At 38.9% G+C, this 22,545-nt stretch overlaps 1 non-coding gene across 1 annotated transcript; it reads left to right on the top strand.

Annotated features, from left to right (window-relative positions):
- Window positions 1-8,208: 8,208 nt before the first annotated feature.
- Window positions 8,209-8,316, top strand: LOC148548708 (small nucleolar RNA R71). The gene has a single exon (XR_015897580.1). It is a non-coding gene; the product is annotated as a small nucleolar RNA R71 (small nucleolar RNA).
- The last annotated feature ends 14,229 nt before the right edge of the window (window positions 8,317-22,545 follow it).

Genomic DNA, 22,545 nt, shown 5'->3' with positions numbered 1-22,545 from the left:
ATAAAATTGTACTTGATTTCTACATGCTTTACTGTATAGTTTTCCGGTACATAGCCATTCGTGCTATACATGGACTTTATGGTTTTTTAATCAAGTAAAGTGGATGTTCAATTCTGTAAGTAATCGGATGTTCATTTTCATTCTGAACATGGATGGTTATCCATGGGTGAGTGTGTTTGCAACGATTGGTGGTTATGTTTTACTAAACTAACATGGTTTTGCAGTGTTAAGTTAAACGCTCATTTGGTACGTCGCTGGTCGTTTTAAAGGGTTATTATGTTATAATGTTTACCAAGTTACACTGGATGTTTGATGGGGGCAAAAATCAGCTAATTAAGAAATTAATATAAGAAATACATTGCGAGTATAGTTCCAAACCAGCAAAAATCCGCTTATCAATTTAGAAAGGTTGTCACAGAATCAGAATAAAAATACTGGGAGTATGAATCCCAGGTCGTCTCCCAACGAGTTGACAAAAGGGTGATATCTTATTAATCAGGAGTTTTTTGAGAGATTTTGAGAGTTGAATAACAAGAAAAAAAATAATTGTAAATTAACGCAATGAAATTTCAAAGATATATATATATATATATATATATATATATATATATATATTCAGAATAAAAAGCCTTGACTGGGGGAATGATTAATTGGAAGTTCTGTCCTTGTTGGAATTCTCTCAAGCGTAGTATAAAAAGGTTGTTATTTTCACTTAGTTAAACCTTACTAAATAAAGGAAAGTCAAGTGATTGAGCTAACTCTTATTCGCAAATCCTAGTCCTCTTTCTTGGGAAGGTCTAGCGTTAGTAAATAGAGAATTAGCCAACAACTTCCAATTTAACTAATCACTTGAGCATTTCAACTCTAGGGTCTCCATTTAATCAACCAGCAAGTCAAGTTGGGAGTCTATTCTATTGACATGAAAATTACTTGCACAGAATTAAAAAGGAAATAAAAGGAAGACATTATGAACAATAACTGAGAATTAATTAAAAGTAAAAGTAATCCTTTGCATTAATAAATTCGAAAAATAATCCAATTATAAATCTGAACAAAGATTAAGGATATGGAAGAGTAAGGGAATAAGAAAACAAACTACAATAATAACTTCAACGGAGGTAATGACTCTTCTCAATATCCCAAGCAAAAGCATAAAACTAGAAAATATGAATGTAAAAGAAAACCTAGAGGAAGAGTAATTTCTCTCTAAGATCCCAAAACTAAAACTAAAACCACGCTAATGAGAATCTGTGTTGAGTATCTACTCGTTCCCTGGCTCTAGTATGTGTTTCTAGGCCAGAAACTGGGTCCAAACTCGGCCCAAAATCGCCCTCAGCATTTTCTATGATTTATGCAGATCGCACATGTCAGGCGTACGCGACAAGCACGCGCACGTGTCGCTAGTCATCTTTACGTGTCACGCGCACGCGTCGTCTAGCAGAACTTCAATCCATGCGTACGAGTTAGGTACGCGCACGCGTCACTGTAAAAATCTCCAGATCACGCGCATGCGTGAGCTATGTGTGTGCGTCGATGCTCGCTGGTTGTCTCTTTTATTTCTTGTGCTCCTTCTATTTCTGCAAGCTTCCTCTCCATCCTCTAAGCCATTCCTGCTTTACAAAGTCTGAAACACTGAACACACAGATCACGGCATCGAATGGTATAAAGGGGACTTAAAATACACAAATTAAAGCCTTAGGAGGTAAGTTTTTAACCATAGAACAAAACTAGGAAGGAGTAACCAAGCAATTCGTATGAATAAGTGTGCAAAGACTTGATGAAACTCCCCACACTTAATCATTAGCATGTCCTCATGCTCAGATCAAGGAGATCAAAAGAATAAATAGGGAAAAGTAAGACTCATGAAATGCAACCTATGTATGAATAAAACTATGTGCCAAGATAATTCTGTATACTTGGTTAAAAGTAAATAAGTTCTTCAAGACGAACATTAATCAGATATCACTAATTTAAATCATATAGTAAATACAAGTAGACTTGTAAGTAGACAGCTCATGAAAGCAGGGAATATAGAATTAAGCATTGAACCCTCACTGGTAGTGTATATGCACTCTAATCACTCAAGTGTATTAGGTAATCCACTCTAGTCTTCTCTAGTCATGCTTTCTAAACTTTGTTATTTACCTAAACAATCAACAAGTATTTAATGTACCAATGCAAACATCATGAGGTCTTTTCAAGGTTGTAATGGTGCTAAGGTAAAGGTGAGGGTATATATATGGCTAAGTAAGCTATAAATTGAATCCTTGATTAACCTAAGCTCTCACCTATATACACTCTATATACTTCTTAAATCATGCCTAACTACCCAAAATTCCTATTTTTGCATCTCATACTCATGCATCAACTTCTCTTTAACTGTATCACACATGCATTGATCTTCATTAACTTAACAATGGGGTAATTTTGTCCCCTTATTTATTTATTTACTTATTGAATATTTTTGGTTTTTTTTATTAAGAATATAAAACTAAACATAACATATCAATGCACATGGATTTTTTTAATTTTTCTGGTCTCACATGAGTAGGTACCCAAATTCCTAATATTTTATCATAACACATTCCCTATTAATCCATGTTTCCACAGTTTTCCCACACTTAGTTGATACACAATCTCTATCTTAAGCTAACTGGTGTGCGAAATCGTGATCTTTACTTCCTTGGTAACGTCCCTGAAAACTTCATACGCATGTTCATATTCTTAATTTTGTTTCACAACTTCGTACAACTAACTAGCAAGTGCACTGGGTCGTCCAAGTAATAAACCTTACGTGAGTAAGGGTCGATCCCACGGAGATTGTCGGCTTGAAGCAAGCTATGGTCACCTTGTAGATCTCAGTCAGGTGGATTTAACTGATTCTATGAATTGATAAGTAAAAGATAAATAAAATCTAAAATAGGATAGTGGTACTTATGTAATTCATTGGTGAGAATTTCAGATAAGCGTATAGAGATGCTTTCGTTCCTCTGAACCTCTGCTTTCCTGCTGTCTTCATCCAATCAATCTTACTCCTTTCCATGGCAAGCTTTGTGTAGGGCATCACCGTTGTCAATGGCTACTTCCCATCCTCTCTGTGAAAATGGTCCGATGCGCTGTCACTGCATGGCTAATCATCTGGAGGTTCTCGATCATACTGGAATAGGATTCACCATCCTTTTGCGTCTGTCACTATGCCTAGCACTCGCGAGTTTGAGGCTCGTCACAGCCATCCCTTCCTGGATCCTACTCGGAATACCACAGACAAGGTTTAGACTTTCCGGATCTCAAGAATGGCCATCCATGGGTTCTAACTTATACCACGAAGATTCTGATTAAGAAATCCAAGAGATACTTATTCAATCGAAGGTAGAACGAAAGTGGTTGTCAGGCACACGTTCATAGGGAATGATGATGAGTGTCACAATCATCACATTCATGTTGATGTGCAAATGAATATCTTAGAAGCGGAATAAGTTGAATTGAATAGAAAAACAGTAGTACTTTGTATTAATTCATGAGGAACAGTAGAGCTCCACACCTTAATCTATGGTGTGTAGAAACTCTACTGTTGAAAATACATAAGTGATGAAGGTTCAGGCATGGCCGAATGGCCAGCCCCCCAAACGTGATCTAAAGATGAAACTAAAGATGAAAACTCAATAGTAAAAAGTCCTATTTATAAAAACTAGTTACTAGGGTTTACAGAGATAAGTAATTGATGCAGAAATCCACTTCCGGGGCCCACTTGGTGTGTGCTTGGGCTGAGCTTGAAGTTTACACGTGGAGAGGTCATTCTTGGAGTTGAACGCCAGTTTGTAACCTGTTTCTGGCGTTTAACTCCACTTTGCAACCTGTTTCTGGCGTTTAACTCCAGAATGCAGCATGGAACTGGCGTTGAACGCCAGTTTGTGTCATCTAAACTCAGGCAAAGTATGGACTATTATATATTGCTGAAAAGCCCTGGATGTCTACTTTTCAAGGAAATTGGAAGCGCGCCATTTGAAGTTTTGTAGCTCCAGAAAATTCACTTTGAGTGCAGGGAGGTCAGAATCCAATAGCATCTACAGTCCTTCTTCAACCTCTGAATCTGATTTTTGCTCAGGTCCCTCAATTTCAGCCAGAAAATACCTGAAATCACAGAAAAATACACAAAATAATAGTAAAGTCCAGAAATGTGATTTTTAATTAAAAACTAATAAAAATATACAAAAAACTAACTAAATCATACTGAAAACTATGTAAAAATAATGCCAAAAAACGTATAAATTATCTGCTCATCACAACACCAAACTTAAATTGTTGCTTGTCCCCAAGCAACTAAAAATCAAATAGGATAAAAAGAAGAGAATATACTATAAATTCCAAACTATCAATGAAACATAGCTCCAATCAGATGAGTGGGACTTGTAGCTTTTTGCCTCTTGAATAGTTTTGGCATCTCACTTTATCCATTGAAGTTCAGAATGATTGGCATCTATAGGAACTCAGAGTTCAGATAGTGTTATTGATTCTCCTAGTTTAGTATGTTGATTGTTGAACACAGCTACTTTATGAGTCTTGGCCGTGGCCCTAAGCACTTTGTTTTCCAGTATTACCACCGGATACATAAATGCCACAGACACATAACTGGGTGAACCTTTTCAGATTGTGACTCAGCTTTGCTAAAGTCCCCAATTAGAGGTGTCCAGGGTTCTTAAGCACACTCTGCTTTTGCTTTGGACCTTGACTTTAACCGCTCAGTCTCAAGTTTTCACTTGACACCTTCACGCCACAAGCACATGGTTAGGGACAGCTTAGTTTAGCCGCTTAGGCCAGGATTTTATTCCTTTAGGCCCTCCTATCCACTGATGCTCAAAGCCTTGGATCCTTTTTATTTACCCTTGCCTTTTGGTTTTAAGGGCTACTGGCTTTTTCTGCTTGCTTGTTCTTTTTCTCTTTTTTTTTTGCTATTTTTTTTCTGCAAGCTTTGTATTCACTGCTTTTTCTTGCTTCAAGAATCATTTTTATGATTTTTCAGATGATCAAATAACATGTCTCCTTGTCATCATTCTTTCAAGAGCCAACATATTTAACATTCATAAACAACAACTTCAAAAGACATATGCACTGTTCAAGCATTCATTCAGAAAATAAAAAGTATTGTCACCACATCAAAATAATTAAACTAGTTTCAAGGATGAATTCGAAATCCTGTACTTCTTGTTCTTTTGTTTTTAAAACAGTTTTCATTTAAGAGAGGTGATGGATTCATATTCATGACTTTAAGGCATAGACACTTAGACACTAATGATCATGTAATAAGACACAAATATAAATAAACATAAAGCTCAAAAATCGAAAAACAGAAATTAAATAGACAAAGAGATTAAGGAATGAGTCCACCTTAGTGAGGGTGGCGTCTTCCTCTTCTTGAAGAACCAATGGTACTTTTGAGCTCCTCTATGTCTCTTCCTTGCCTTTGTTGCTCCTCCCTCATAGCTCTTTGATCTTCTCTAATTTCATGGAGGATGATGGAGTACTCTTGGTATTCCACCCTTAGTTGTCCCATGTTGGAACTTAATTCTCCTAGGGAGGTGTTGATTTGCTTCCAATAGTTTTGTGGAGGGAAGTGCGTCCCTTGAGGTATTAGTGGTTATGAAAAAAAAGCAATGCTTTTTTCACACCAAACTTAAAATGTTTGCTTGTCCCCGAGCAAAAGAAGAAAGGAAGGATGAGAAGAAGAAGAGATGGAGGAGATGGAGGTGTGGGAAGGGTTCGGCCACTGGGAGTTTAAGGTGGTTATGATGTGTGAAAAGGAAGGAGTGATGGTTTGAATTTGAGTGGGTGGGTGTAGGTGGGTGTATGATGGTTTTGGAGGGGAATTGGAGGTGATTGGTGAAGGGTTCTTGGGAAAGGGTGATATATGATTTTGAGGAGGGAAGGTGAGTGGAGGTATGTGGGGATCATGTGGTGTCAATAGATCCTGAGGTGTCAAGGATTTACATCCCTGCACCAATTAGGCGTGTAAAACGCCCTGTATATACAATCCTGGCGTTTAACGCCAAACTGCAGCATGTTTCTGGCGTTAAACGCCACTTCCTTGCTTGTTTTGGGTGTTCAACGCCAGTCTATAGCATGTTTCTGGCGTTGAACGCCAGTATGGTGCATGTTTCTGGCGTTAAACGCCAGTCTGATGCTTATTTCTGGTGTTTAACGCCAGCTTTCCTCTAGGTGCAATCCTGGCATTTAAACGCCGGACTGCTGCTTGTTTCTGGCATTTAACGCCAGTTTCATGCTCTGTTCTGGCCTTAAACGCCAGCCAGATGCTCCTTACTAGCGTTTAAACGCCAGTAAGCCCTTCCTCCAGGGTGTGCTATTTTCAATGCTGTTTTTCATTCTGTTTTCAATTTTTTAGTAGTTTTTGTGACTCCACATGATCATCAACCTAATAAAACATGAAATAACAAAGAGAAAATAAAATAAAAATGATTAAATAACATTGGGTTGCCTCCCAACAAGTGCTTCTTTAATGTCAGTAGCTTGATAGTGAGCTCTCATGGAGCCTCACAAATAATCAGAGCAAGGTTGGGACCTACCAACACCAAACTTAGAGTTTGGTTGTGGGGGTTCAACACCAAACTTAGAGTTTGGTTATGGCCTCCCAACACCAAACTTAGAGTTTGACTGTGGGGGCTTTGGTTGACTCTGCAGTGAGAGAAGCTTTTCATGCTTCCTCTCCATTGTTATAGAAGGAGGTCCTTGACTTTTAAACACAAGGTTGTCCTCATTTTGTTGAAGGACTAACTCTCCTCTGTCTACATCAATCACAGCTCTTGCTGTGGCTAGGAAGGGTCTTCCAAGGATGATGGATTCATCCTCATCCTTCCCAGTGTCTAGGATTATGAAATCAGCAGGGATGTAAAGGCCTTCAACCTTTACTAACACGTCCTCTACTTGTTCATAAGCTTGTTTTCTGGAGTTGTCTGCCATCTCTAATGAAATTCTGGCAGCTTGCACCTCAAAGATTCCTAGTTTTATCCCTGACCCAAGGTCACATAGAGCCTTCTCAAAGGTCATGGTGCCTATGGTACAAGGTATTAAGAACTTTCCAGGATCCTGTTTCTTCTGAGGCAATGTCAGTTGATCCAGATCACTCAGTTTATTGATGAGCAAGGGAGGTTCATCTTCCCAAGTCTTATTACCAAATAATTTGGCATTCAAATTCATGATTGCACCAAGGTACTTGGCAACTTGCTCTTCAGTAACATCCTCATTTTCTTCAGAGGAAGAGTACTCATCAGAGCTCATGAAGGGCATAAGGAGGTTCAATGGAATCTCTATGGTCTCTAGATGAGCCTCAGATTCCTTTGGTTCCTCAGAGGGAAACTCCTTGTTGATCACCGGACGTCCCAGGAGGTCTTCCTCACTGGGATTCAAATCCTCTCCCTCCCTTACAGGTTCGCCCATGATGATCAATTCAATGGCCTTGCACTCTCCTTTTGGATTTTCTTCTGTATTGCTTGGGAGAGTACTAGGAGGGGTTTCAGTGATTCTTTTACTCAGCTGGCCGACTTGTGCCTCAAGATTTATAATGGAGGACCTTGTTTTATTCATGAAACTTAAAATGGCTTTAGATAGATCAGAGACTATATTTGCTAAGCTAGATGGATTCTGCTCAGAACTCTCTGTCTGTTGCTGAGTGGATGATGAAAAAGGCTTGCTATTGCTAAACTTGTTTCTGCCACCATTATTAAAGCCTTGTTGAGGCTTTTGATCCTTCTATGAGAAATTTGGATGATTTCTCCATGAGGGGTTATAGGTGTTTCCATAAGGTTCACCCATGTAATTCACCTCTGCTATTGCAGGGTTCTCAGGATCATAAGCTTCTTCTTCAGAAGATGCCTCTTGAGTACTGTTGGATGCAGCTTGCATTCCATTCAGACTCTGAGAAATCATATTGACTTGCTGAGTCAATATTTTATTATGAGCTAATATGGCATTCAGAGTATCAATTTCTAGAACTCCCTTCCTCTGAGGCATCCCATTACTTACAGGATTCCTCTCAGAAGTGTACATGAACTGGTTATTTGTAACCATGTCAATGAGTTCCTGAGCTTCTGCAGGCGTTTTCTTTAGGTGAATTGATCCACCTGCAGAATGATCCAGTGACATCTTTGATAACTCAGACAGACCATCATAGAATATATCCAGGATGGTCCATTCTGAAAGCATGTTAGAAGGACACTTTTTGGTCAGTTGCTTGTATCTCTCCCAAGCTTCATAGAGGGATTCACCTTCTTTCTGTCTGAAGGTTTGGACATTCACTCTAAGCTTACTAAGCTTTTGAGGAGGAAAGAACTTGGCTAAGAAAGCCGTGACCAGCTTATCCCAAGAGTTCAGGCTATCTTTGGGTTGAGAGTCCAACCACACTCTAGCTCTGTCTCTTACATCAAATGGGAAAAGCATAAGCCTGTAGACCTCGGGATTAACCCCATTGGTCTTAACAGTATCACAGATCTACAAGAATTCAGTTAAGAACTGAAAGGGATCTTCAGATGGAAGTCCATGAAACTTGCAGTTTTGTTGCATCAGAGAAACTAATTGAGGTTTAAGCTCAAAGTTGTTTGCTCCAATGGCAGGAATTGAGATGCTTCTTCCATGTAAATTGGAATTAGGTGCAGTGAAGTCACCAAGCATCCTCCTTGCATTATTGTTGTTAGGTGCGTCTGCCATCTCCTTTTCTTGTTCGAAAATTTCAGTAAGGTTGTCTCTGGATTGTTGTATTTTAGCTTCTTTTAGTTTTCTCTTCAGAGTCCTTTCAGGTTCTGGATCAGCTTCAACAAGAATGCCCTTTTCCTTGTCCCTGCTCATATGAAAGAGAAGAGAATAAGAAAAGAAGAGGAATCCTCTATGTTACAGTAAAGAGGTTTCTTATTGTTAGTAGAAGAAGAAAGGAAATAAGAGTGAAGAAGAATGGATAATCCAAACACAAGGGTGAGGATAGGAGCAGAGATATGAGATGAAAAGAAGTGTTAGTAGATGAATAAATAAATAGAAGGAGATGAGAGAGAGGGAATTTCGAAAATTGATTAAAATAAAAATTAAAAATTAAAGTTAAATTTCGAAAATCAAAGTTTGAAATTAAATTAAAAATAAAAATTTAAAACAATTAGTTAATTAAAAAGTAATTTTGAAAAAAAAGGAGGGATTTTCAAAAATTAAAGGTAGAAAGTTAGTTGGGCAGTTTTGAAAAAGATAAGAATCAAACAAAAAGTTAAGTGGTTAAGAGATTTTGAAAATCAAATTTTGGAAAGATAAGATTGAAAAAAGATGTGATTGAAACAAAAAGATAAGATTGATTGAAAAAGATTTGAAAGTCAAATTTTGAAAAGATAGGAAGTTAGAAAAGAAGTTAGAAAGGATTTTAAATTTGATTTCGAAAAAGATATGATTGAAATTGAAAAAGATATGATTGAAAATTATTTTGAAAAAGGTTTGAAAAAGAAATTTAAAAAGATTTTATTTTGAAAATTAAAGTTGATTACTTGACTAACAAGAAACAAAAAGATTTGATTTTAAAATTTAAAGATTGAACCTTTCTTATTAGGCAAGTAACAAACTTTACATTTTTGAATCAATCACATTAATTGTTTGTAATATTTTCGAAAATTATGAGATAGAATTAAGAAAAAGATTTTTGAAAAATATTTTTATAATTTTTGAAAATAAATAAGAAAAAATGAAAAAGATTTGATTTTTGAAAAAGATTTTGAAAAAGATAGGATTTTCAAATTGAAAATTTGATTTGACTCATAAAAAACAACTAAATTTTAAAAAGTTTTGAAAAAGTCAACTCAAATTTTCGAAAATTTATGAGTGAAAAAGGGAAAGATATTTTTTTTATTTTTGAATTTTTAATGATGGAAGAGAAAAACACAAAATTGGCACAAAACATAGAAATTATGAATCAAAACAACTAATACATGCAAGAACACTATGAATGTCAAGATGAACACCAAGAACACTTTGAAGATCAAGATGAACATCAAGACTTATTTTTTAAAATTTTTAAGAAAAGAAAAACATGCAAGACACCAAACTTAAAAATTTTTATTCTTTAGACATTAATAATTCAAGAGTGCATATGAAAAACAAGGAAAGACACAAAACAAGAAAATATGAAGATCAAACAAGAAGACTGGCCAAGAATAACTTGAAGATCATGAAGAATGCAATGCATGAATTTTCGAAAATAATTTTTAGAAAATTAAAAAGATGCAATTGACACCAAACTTAAATCTTGACTCTAGACTCAAACAAGAAACATCAAATTATTTTTGATTTTATGATTTTGTTAAATTTTTTTTTTCGAAAATTATTTTGGGAAAAATGAAAAAGAAGAAATATTTTTTTTTGGTATTATTTTCAAAAATAAGAAATACAAATCTTAAAATTAAGATAAAATTACCAAATCTGAGCAAAAAGATGAACCGTCAGTTGTCCAAACTCAAACAATCCCTGGCAACAGCGCCAAAAACTTGGTGTGCGAAATCGTGATCTTTACTTCCTTGGTAACGGCGCTAAAAACTTCATACGCACGTTCATATTCTTAATTTTGTTTCACAACTTCGTACAACTAACCTGCAAGTGCACTGGGTCGTCCAAGTAATAAACCTTACGTGAGTAAGGGTCGATCCCACGGAGATTGTCGGCTTGAAGCAAGCTATGGTCACCTTGTAGATCTCAGTCAGGCGGATTCAACTGATTTTATGAATTGATAAGTAAAAAATAAATAAAATATAAAATATGATAGTGGTACTTATGTAATTCATTGGTGAGAATTTCAGATAAGTGTATAGAGATGCTTTCGTTCCTCTGAACCTCTGCTTTCCTACTGTCTTCATCCAATCAATCTTACTCCTTTCCATGGCAAGCTTTGTGTAGGGCATCACCATTGTCAATGGCTACTTCCCATCCTCTCTGTGAAAATGGTCCGATGCGCTGTCACTGCATGGCTAATCATCTGGAGGTTCTCGATCATACTGGAATAGGATTCACCATCCTTTTGCATCTGTCACTATGCCTAGCACTCGCGAGTTTGAGGCTCGTCACAGCCATCCCTCCCGGATCCTACTCGGAATACCACAGACAAGGTTTAGACTTTCCGAATCTCAAGAATGGCCATCCATGGGCTCTAACTTATACCACGAAGATTCTGATTAAGAAATCCAAGAGATACTCATTCAATTGAAGGTAGAACGAAAGTGGTTGTCAGGCACACGTTCATAGGGAATGATGATAAGTGTCACGATCATCACATTCATGTTGAAGTGTGAATGAATATCTTAGAAGCGGAATAAGTTGAATTGAATAGAAAAACAGTAGTACTTTGTATTAATTCGTGAGGAACAGTAGAGCTCCACACCTTAATCTATGGTGTGTAGAAACTCTACTGTTGAAAATATATAAGTGATGAAGGTTCAGGCATGGCCGAATGGCCAGCCCCCCAAACGTGATCTAAAGATGAAACTAAAGATGAAAACTCAATAGTAAAAAGTCCTATTTATAAAAACTAATTACTAGGGTTTACAGAGATAAGTAATTGATGCAGAAATCCACTTCTGGGGCCCACATGGTGTGTGCTTGGGCTGAGCTTGAAGCTTACACGTGGAGAGGTCATTCTTGGAGTTGAACGCCAGTTTGTAACGTGTTTCTGGCGTTGAACTCCACTTTGCAACTTGTTTCTGGTGCTGAACGCCAGACTGCAACATGGAACTGGCGTTCAATGCCAGTTTGCGTCATCTAAACTCGGGAAAAGTAAGGACTATTATATATTGCTGGAAAGTGCTGGATGTTTACTTTCCAACGCAATTGGAAGCGCGCCATTTGGAGTTCTGTAGCTCCAGAAACTCCACTTTGAGTGCAGGGAGGTCAGAATCCAACAGCATCTGCAGTCCTTTTTCAACCTCTGAATCTGATTTTTGCTCAGGTCCCTCAATTTCAGTCAGAAAATACCTGAAATCACAGAAAAATACACAAACTCATAGTAAAGTCCAGAAATGTGATTTTTAATTAAAAACTAATAAAAATATACTAAAAACTAACTAAATCATACTGAAAACTATGTAAAAACAATGCCAAAAAGCGTATAAATTATCCGCTCATCACTAACCAAAGATTCAATTTGGGGTAGTTAATTTGTTTTTCCGCTTAAGGCTAGTGATGTGGTAAAATATAGAACAAATGGGGATTAAAAGGCTCAAGGTGACTAGCAAAGGTATTTGAAGGGGTAGGCTATTTGGGATAAGTGAGCTAATAAACTAATGGCATCAATCATATGCAAGCATGTGAATACACTAAACATTGGACATATAGAAAAGAACAAAGTAAAGAATACAATTATAGAGAAGGAAACACACCAGAATAAAATATCATGGATAGATGATGTAACCATACAATTAGGCTCAAAAATCTCACTGGGTTGTGTGTTCTTAGCTGTAATTCATGTTCCAATTTACAGTCTTCAAACAAGTTTAACAAAAAAATTTTTAATTTAAATTAGTGAAATATTATAAAATAGAGTCTTGAAAAGAATTTTAGTACTTTAAACCAAGCAAACATACATGCAAATAATCATGCAATTTATTCTATCTAACAAAAGAAAAAAATGTTGGTGTTAAGAGAGAGATTACCTCTGGAAGTCAGGTACTGACCGACCTCCCCACACTTAAAGCTTGGCACCGTCCTCGGTGCCATCAGTTAGGAACAAAGGGCGGCTTGTAACAGCCTTTCCACCATTGGGATTGTCATGGCTCCTGGTGCTGGTAGGTGAGGTGGAGACCGGAGTGTCTGGTTCTTCTTCAGGTGGGTGGTTGCCAACAATCAGCTCCTTGAGGTATGTAAATTGGCACTTATTACGATGATCCATTTGCTCTACCTGCCAGTCAAGCCGGTCCAACCTCTGAAGTATCTATAGGAGCAGCTAATTTATTGAAGGTGCTTGTGATGTGGAAGGAGAAGGGGTGTCTCCGGCCGGGTCTGCGGTCTGGCTGATAGTGGCTGCTGGAGGTCTGATGTACTTCCTGTTGGGGACAATCTGATCATCCCGCGAAAGTATAGTCTTGGTGTCCCCAGCTCTGTAGGAGACTCCGGCTGCTGAGACTAGATCTAAAACTATGGTGGGAAAGGGTAGGTTGCCTGCAATATGTACGTGTCCCATAGCGCGCCGAAGGTGTCTTGGTAAGTTGAGAGGCTGGTCTGTAAGGATACACCAGAGGAGAACAGCCATATCTGCAGTGAAGGAGAACTCGTGAGTGCTCGGAAAGACGTAGTAGGACATAATCTGTGCCCATACTCGAGCCTCCAAGGTAAGTGCTGAAGCCAGTAGGCCCTTAGGTCGTGATCGATGGTATCCATATATCCATCTGCTGCCACGTTGTGCTATAACTCTGAGGACAACGTCCCAATCAAATTGGTATGTCTGGTGTTTGAAAGAGGCTTCTTGGTATGCGTCCAATCCTTCTGCAGTAGGAGGGAGATCTAAAGCTCGCTGAATGGCCTCTTCGGAAATAGGGACTTGTTTCTGACGGACATAGACAGACTGCAGGGTTGGCATGTGGAAATTGGAGTAGAATTCAACTATCCATGAGAGGTTAACCTGCCGTGGCTGTCTCCGTAAGAATCCCATTGTCTGCGCTCAATGCGAGGCTTAACAAACTCAACAATGTGGGTAGGGAGGATGAGTAGGTGCTCATTGTTGTAGTTCTGCTCAGCCAGGATGGGGAACATCTGCTCACAGTAGTGGTTAGTGAACCGCGCAGTGTCCCTTACTGGAAAGGCTTTTTCTGTTTCATCGACCTTAATGATCCTCTTGACTCGCTTTGTGGATGGCTTGACTAATGTTGAGGATGGTTCCGCAGCTAGCGCTCTTTTTGTTCCTCTCATTGCCGGTGGTTTGGGAGCAGCTTTCTCTTTACCCTTCTTGGTGGCCATCCTGAAAAGTGAAAAGGAAAGTAACATGTAAAGCCAAGGGTTAAAGCAAGGAGGAGGACAGTACAAGTGACAATCACTGCCACGGTAAAGAAGGATGTCGTTAACACATGGTCGTGACTACATGTGATAAGTTCATCAATGGAAATATAGTAAGTGCATGTTATGGCAAGTAGATGCAAGATGTTTATTAGCATGCCGGCAAAGGCATGAGTAGCATAGATCAAGCATCAATAGCAAAAATGTATTATCACTCGTAACAAACTAACAATCACATTTGTATTGACAATTATATTCAATTAATAAAATATGAAAAGGGTTTTGTGAAAAACAGGCATTAGAGTAGAATGATAGAATAATTAAAAATGCACAATGCCATACGGGCTTTTTCACAAACACTTAGTATGCAAGGTAAATATGTTATTGAAAGTATTAAATTTGAACATGCAAGCAACCCAAAAATAATTAGTGATAATTGTCAAACAACTCCTTAATAATCCACAAGCAATTATAGAAGAAAACAATCATCCAAGTAGATTTCTAATACCAAGTAAAATAATGCAAAAATAAATAAATAATAATAAGAGAAAAAAAGAAAAATAGAAAGAAAGAACCTTGAGAAGAAGGTGACAAAGAGATGTAATGGAGGAGGTGAGGTGAAGAAAATATGATGAAAGGGGAAAGACGAAGAAAAGAGTAAAGAAGGAAGAAGGGGAAATAGGATGTAGAATAAAGAAGAAGGAAGTGAAAGAAGGAAGAAAGAAGAAAGAAATTAGGATTGGAGAAGAAAAGATAAGAAAAGTGGTGGCACAGGGATCTGGTAGTGTTGCGCGAGTGACGCACACGCGTACTCCACCCGTACGCGTGGGTCGCGCAAATTGGAAGACGACGCGTAGGCATCGGTCACGCATACGTGTGACCATGATTGTGCTACTCACGCGAAGGCAGCCTTGCGCACGCACAACTCTCTGTTTGGCTTGGGGTGTGTGCCAAAATGGTATACGACGCGTGCGCATCATTGACGCGTACGCGTGAGTGAGCAGAATTTGAAAATGACGCGTACGCGTCATGGACGCATATGCGTGAGTGACTTAGTGCCTTGGGCACAGTTCCCGCACCACGCCAGCACAATTTTTGGCCTGAAACTTTTTTACGTCGATTTTCTTAGGTCATGCATGCGCGTCATTGACGCGTATGCGTGATGTGCTAAATTTTCAAATGATGCGCACGCGTCAAGGACGCGTGCGCGTGGTGATGCTTGTACGATTGGCTCACTTTCTGCATTGCTCCCACGCAACTTTCTGCCACTTTCTCTCTCTGTTTTTTTTCATATATGCAATATGCAGATGCAAATGCAGACTATATGTAGAGATTATGAGAAGAGTCCCCAAATGAAACTACAAAAGAGAGAAAAGAACGATCATACCATGGTGGGTTGTCTCCCACCCAGCACTTTGCTTTAACGTCCTTAAGTTGGACGGTCCACAAGCTCGATCTGCTTCTGTTGGTGGATCTTCCAATAGGAAGACCTCTAACTCTTTGTGTTCCTTCAACTTCTCACCATGATAAAGCTTTAAGCGATGTTCATTGACCTTGATAAAATTGGAACTTGAAGGATGACTCAGATGGAAGACTCCATATGGCTCTGCTTTCTCCACTCTGTAGGGACCTTCCCATCTGGATCTCAACTTTCTTGGCATGAGTCTCAGCCTGGAGTTGTATAGAAAAACCAGATCTCCAGGTCTGAACTCTCTTCTTTTGATATGCTTGTCATGCACAACCTTCACCTTCTCTTTGTATAATCTGGAGTTATCATATGCTTCGAGTCGAAGGGTCTCCAGTTCTGCCAGTTTTACTCCATTGACATGAAAATTACTTGCACAGGATTAAAAAGGAAATAAAAGGAAGACATGATAAACAATAACTGAGAATTAATTAAAAGTAAAAGTAATCTTTTGCATTAATAAATTCTAAAAATAATCCAATTATAACTGTGAACAAAGATTAAGGATATGGAAGAGCAAGGAATAAGAAAACAAACTAGAAAAATAACTTCAATGGAGGTAATGACTCTTCTCAATATCCCATGTTGCATTCCTGCACAGCCCAGAAAGCCTTGTGTTCCACCTCTACTGGAAGGTGGCAAGCCTTTCCATACACTAGGCGGAAGGGACTCATCCCAATGGGTGTCTTGTACGCTGTCCGATACACCCAGAGTGCATCAACAAGTCTGGTGCTCCAGTCCTTCCTATGAGGTTTCACTATCTTTTTCAGAATGTGCTTTATTTCTCTGTTAGACACTTCTACTTGCTCATTGGTCTAGGGATGGTAAGCTGTTGCCACTTTGTAAACAATTCCATGCTTCTTCAATAGTCCTGCTAGTCTCCTGTTACAAAAGTGAGTGCCTTGATCACTCACGATTGCTCGTGGTGATCCAAAGCGACAGATAATATGGTTTAACAAAGGAGATAACAGTGTTAGCATCATCAGTGCAGGTAAGAATTGCTTCCACCCATTTAGAAACATAATCTACAGCTAACAATATATAAAGGTAACCACTAGAGTTTGGAAATGAACCCATGAAGTCAATACCCCAAACATCGAAAATTTCACAGAAAAGCATAATCTGTTGGGGCATATCATCCCTCTTGGATATATTACCAAACCTTTGGCTTGGGGAACAAGATTTACAGAAGGTAGTAGCATCTTTAAAAAGAGTAGGCCACCAGAATCCACAGTCTAAAATTTTTTTAGCTATTCTTTAAGGGCCAAAATGTCCTCCACTCTCAGAAGAGTGGCAGGCCTCTAAAATGGATTGGAATTCTAATTAGGGCACACACCTTCTAATTACCTGGTCAGCACCACACCTCCATAAATATGGGTTATCCCATATATAATATTTAGACTCACTTTTCAGCTTGTCTCTTTGATGCTTAGTAAAATTAGGAGGGAAAGTATGGCTAACTAGATAATTAGCTACAGGTGCATACCAAGGAACTCCTTCAGATACTGTGTGCAAGCTATCAAATGGAAAAGCATCATTGATAGGAGTGGAGTCATTCTTAATGTGCTCAAGGCGACTCAAGTGGTCTGCCACTAAATTCTGGTTACCACTCCTATCCTTAATTTCTAAATCAAATTCTTGTAGCAACAGTATCCAACGTATTAACCTTGGTTTGGACTCCTTTTTAGCTAATAAATATTTTAGAGCTGCATGGTCTGAGTACACTACCACCTTAGTACCAAGTAAATAGGCTCAGAATTTATCCATAGCAAAAAGAATAGCCAGAAGCTCTTTTTCAGTGGTGGTGTAATTAGACTAAGCAGCGTCTAAGGTCTTAGAAGCATAAGCAATTACGAAAGGATCCTTACCTTCACGCTGAGCCAGCGCCGCTCCTACTGCATGATTGGAGGCATCACACATAATCTCATATGGCTGGCTCCAGTCTGGTCCTCTCACAATCAGGGCTTGAGTTAAGGCGATCTTCAGCTGATCAAATGCATTCATGCAGTCCTTACTCAACTCGAACTCAACATCTTTCTGCAGCTGTCTGGATAAAGGAAATGCTACCTTATGAAGTCCTTGATAAATCTTCTATAGAAACCTGCATGGTGATGACATGTCATCATGTCATGTTTTTCTATGCTTTTTTATACAAGAAATTGATTATTAGTGCTTAATTATTGCATTCTTTTGTGCTTAAATGGTAAATTTCTTTGATCTTTTGATTTTATAAACTTTGTAGGAAATAAGAAAAAAAAGAAGCAAAAAAACACAAAATAAGCTAAAAAGAAGAAAAGAGGAATTTTGGACACGCTTTGAAGATTGAGAACGCTTTGGAACCTTAGGCCACGCTTTTAAAAGTGTGGCCCATGAAAATATAGCGTGGCGCATTAAACCAAGGAAGGCACACATGAAAGGCTAATGCTCAAAGAAGTGAGCACTATGCTCACAAATGTGAGCATTCTCGTGTCCAGGAAGAAAGGAAAGCAAAAACAAAGGCTAATGGTCAAAGAAGTGAGCACTATGCTCACTAGAGTGAGCATTTTCGGGCTTTACTTTAAGCCTTGTGACAGCATGACCATGCTTACTTCAAAGTACCATAACTTGAGCTACAGATGTCCAATTCATGTGCTTCCAGTTGCATTGGAAAGCTGACATTCAGAGCTTTCCAACGATATATAAAAATCTATATTTGGCATGAAATTGAAGCACAAGTGATAGGCATATTTAAGGCCCAAAAACCACACTCAATAGCCAAGCCAAGGGATCACCAAGGCTCGAAGGGGGAAACGCACTCAACACAAGACATAGCACTCAAATATTGAGCACAATGCTCACTTAGTGAGCGCTACACTAAAAGCATGCTAGGCCAAGGGAAAGTGAGCGGTATGCTCACACAACTAAGCGGAGCACTACCCTGGGAGCAAACCCATGCACCCGACCTCACTTGAACCAAGCTACTCTTGGTCCATCCATTCAAGGCCAAACCAAGCAAAGCCCATATCATCACTCAAAGGCACAAGAGAGAGTTAGAATAGGAATTTTATTTAACTTGTAATTTATTTTCAATTTTAATTTCATTTTCATTTTGCAAATCCTATATGAAGGCATCATTTTCATTTCATTAAAAAGGTTGGCTCTAATTGAGAGCAGTAGGAGTAGAAGTAGAATAGAGAGCTATCTTTTAATTTTCCTTTTTGAATTTGAAGAATTGTAGATCAAATCTGAGTTTTACTTTCTGTTTCATTTTCTCTCTTCTGCAATTGTTGATTGATCTAAGTTCTCTTGTTGTTTTGATTCTTCTGCACTTCTACATTTCTATTTTGGTACTGAATTGATATTTTTCTGGATTTCCTCATCTGAGAGTTCTTTAGTTTACTGCACTTCACATTCTTCAATTCTGTTTTAATTCCCAGGACCCAATTCCTTTTACTTTTCATGCAATTTAATTCCTCTGCAATTATTCTAAGTTCTGCTTACTGCTTCCTTTAAATTCCCTGCACCCAATTCCCTTTACATTTGCTGTACTTTACATTTCTTGCTCTTCAAGTTTCAGTCAATTTACTTCCTGCAATTTATATTTTTTTGGTCACTTTTCACCCAATTCACCAATGTTAGCTTGACTAAACTAATCACCCACTAAAGTTGCTTGATCCGTCAATCCCTATAGGATCGACCTCACTTTTGTTAGTTATTACTACTTGATGCGACCCGGTACACTTGCTGGTGAGTTTTGTGTGGAAATCTGATTTCCACCCATCACATGGCCAAGGAACGAAGGGACTTTTCTCACGGAGGAGGGGTAAGGTAAACTAGAAATGACATCCACCTTTGCTGGATCAACAGAAATAACAGTATTAGAGACAACATGTCCTAGTACAATACCTTATTTTACCATAAAGTGACATTTTTGAAAATTTAAAACAAGGTTTGAACTAACACACCTGTCTAATACTCTAGCTAAACTATCCAAGCAAAGGCTAAATGAATCGCCATATACGCTAAAATCATGCATGAAAACTTCCATACAATTCTCAATAAGATCTAAGAAGATACTCATCATGCATCTTTGGAAAGTAGCCGGTGCATTACATAAGCCAAAAGATATCCTTTTGTATGCATATGTTCCAAACGGACATGTAAAATTAGTCTTCTTCTGATCTTCAGGAGCTATATAAATTTGAAAATAGCCTGTATAACCATCTAAAAAGCAGTAATGTGATTTACCTGACAGGTGATCAAGCATCTGATCAAAAAATGGCAAGGGGTAATGATCCTTGCGAGTAGCTTGGTTGAGACGCCTGTAGTCAATGTAAACTCTCCATGAATTTTGCACTCTAGTTATCAGGAGCTCTCCATGCTCATTCTTTACTGTTGTAACTTCAGACTTCTTGGGTACCACTTGTACTTGACTGACCCATTCACTGTCTAAGATGGGATAGATGATATCTGCTTCAAGTAGCCTGGTCACTTCTTTCTTGACAACCTCTATGATGGTGGGATTCAGTTTTCTTTGGGACTGACGGACAGGTCTTGCTCCCTCTTCTAAAAATATTCTGTGCTCACAAACTTGAGGGCTGATGCCTACTATATCCGCCAAGCTCCACCCAATTGCTTTCTTGTGTCTTCTCAGCACACTGAGCAGTTGCTCCTCCTGTTGGGAAGTGAATTCCCTTGCAATGATAACTGGGAGCTTCTGATTATCCTCAAGGTAAGCATACTTGAGGTAGGGTTGAAGGAGCTTTACTTCCAATTTCTGCTCATGGCTAGGCATTTGATCATCTAGAGCTAGTGATTGTTGTAACGTGTCTTCATCTTGTCCAGGGGGTGTCCCCACACTTGCATCTTGCTCCACGTGCCTCTCTTCTACCTCCTCCTGGTGAATTACAGCTACTATCTCATCAATGATGTCGCACTGGAAGATGGAATGATCTTCAGGAGGATGCTTCATAGCTTCATCCAGATTGAAGCTCACTGCTCTGCCATCTATCTCAAAAGAATAAGTTCCTGAGAAGGCATCCAGCTTGAATTTTGAAGTCTTCAGGAATGACCTTCCAAGCAGGATAGATGATGGTCTTCCTGAGTCATTAGGGGGTATTTCCAAAATATAGAAGTCAATAGGAAATGTGAGCCCCTTAATTCTCACCAGCACGTCCTCAGCAATTCCAATCACAAAGATAATGCTTTTATCTGCTAAAACAAAATGAGCTGCCGACCTTTTTAAGGGAGGGAGCCTCAAAGCATCATATACAGAAAATGGCATTATACTAACACACGCTCCTAAATCATACATACAGTTAGAAAATTTCACACCATCTATAGTAATAGTAACCATGCATGAACCTAGGTCACTACATTTTTCAGGTATATCACCTACCAATGCAGAAATGGAACTACCTAGAGGAATAGTTTCTAAGTTCTGTAATTTATCTTTATGCATGCACAAATCCTTTAGAAATTTAGCATATTTAGGTACTTGCTGAATGGCATCAAAAAGTGGAATGGTTACCTCAACCTTTTTCAATATTTCTACCATTTTAGGGTCTAGTTCCATCTGCTTTCTGGACTTCCTAGCAAGGTGTGGAAATGGGATAGGAATGGCGTCACTTGCAGCTTCTGCGTCCCTTGGTACACCATTCCTTGGCTGAGCTACTTCTTCTTCAACCAAGTCTTGTACTACATCCTCTTCTTCAGCATCTTCTGCCTCCATAATGCCTTCAACTTGTATATTTTCCTCTGAGCTTGGCTCCTCATGATTCCTCTCTTGTAGTGTGGTTCCGGACCTCAAAGTGATGACATTGATGCCACCATTGGGGTTGGGTATAGGTGGAGAAGAAATTGTACTGGAGCTTGAAGGTTGAGTGTTAGAGGTACTCGACGATCCCATATGAGAGACGAGAGCTTGTATAGCAGAAATCAGACCAGTAAGTGTGTTTTCCATGGTCGTTTGTGTTTGTGCAAGAGAGTGAAGCAACTCGTCATTGGGAAAGGAAGATGGGTAAGTGATTTGAGGGACCTGTTGTTGGTTGTTCTGAGGCGCTTGGGCTGATTTTGGTTCTGCTATCTGTTGTTATTGTTCCACCTCTGATTTTCATTATTGTCTCTGCTTCCTCTGTTGTAGTTGTCCCTCCATCCTTGGTTGGAATTATCTCTCCACCCCTGGTTGGAGTTGTCATGCCAACCTTGATTGTGGTTTCCACCTTGGTTGTAATTGTCGCCTTATTGATTGTATCCTTGATTCGGATGGTCATAGAAATTACGAGTTGCTGCCACGGTGTTGTCTTTCTGTTCGAGTTGCGGACACTTATCAGTATAATGAGTGTAATCAGCACATATTCTGCATACTCTTTGAGAAACCAACTGTTGACATTGTTGTGGTGATGGAGGCTGAGGTTGTTGTTGATTTAGCTGTATCTGCTTTAATAGGTTGGTCATCTCACATATAGCCTGTGTGAAGGCAGTAGTCTTACTACTAGAGGAAACCTCTGCAACAACCTTGGGGTGGTTGTTCCTGTGCCTGGGATTCTGAATAGACTCAGCTAGGTCACTGATAAGTTGCCACGCCTCATATGCGGTCTTGTACTTTTTCAGAGAACCATTACTTGCACCATCCAATGTGGTCTTATCCATAGGCTTCATGCCTTGGGTGAAGTAGCTGATCAACACCAACCTGTCAATCATGTGGTGGGGGCATGCGTCCAGAAGGTTCTTGAAGTGCTCCCAATACTCATAAAGAGTCTCTGATTCACCTTGAATAATGCAAGAGATCTCTTTTCTTAGTCTGTCTGTAACTTCAATTGGAAAGTATTTTTCCAAGAATTCTCTCCTGAGCATATCCCAGGTAGTAACAGTCGCTTCAGGTTGGGAGGAGTACCACTCCCTCGCCTTTTTCTCAATAGAAGTTTCATCTGCACCATGACGCCTAACAGTAGAACAGGCTGTCTGAAAATGTCTGAGGTGCTTGATAGGCTCTTGAGTAGGTAAGCCATGAAACTTGGGCATCAAATTGATTAGTGCAGTCTTCAGTTTAAAATCTGCAGCCAAATTTGGGTGACGCACTTGATACGGTT

The sequence above is a fragment of the Arachis ipaensis genome, chromosome B8 (genome assembly GCF_059453495.1).
Source record: "Arachis ipaensis isolate K30076 ecotype BB chromosome B8, ASM5945349v1, whole genome shotgun sequence".
Taxonomy (NCBI): domain Eukaryota; kingdom Viridiplantae; phylum Streptophyta; class Magnoliopsida; order Fabales; family Fabaceae; genus Arachis; species Arachis ipaensis.
Note: the sequence above shows the minus strand (reverse complement) of the source record. Positions and strands in the feature narration are given on the sequence as shown.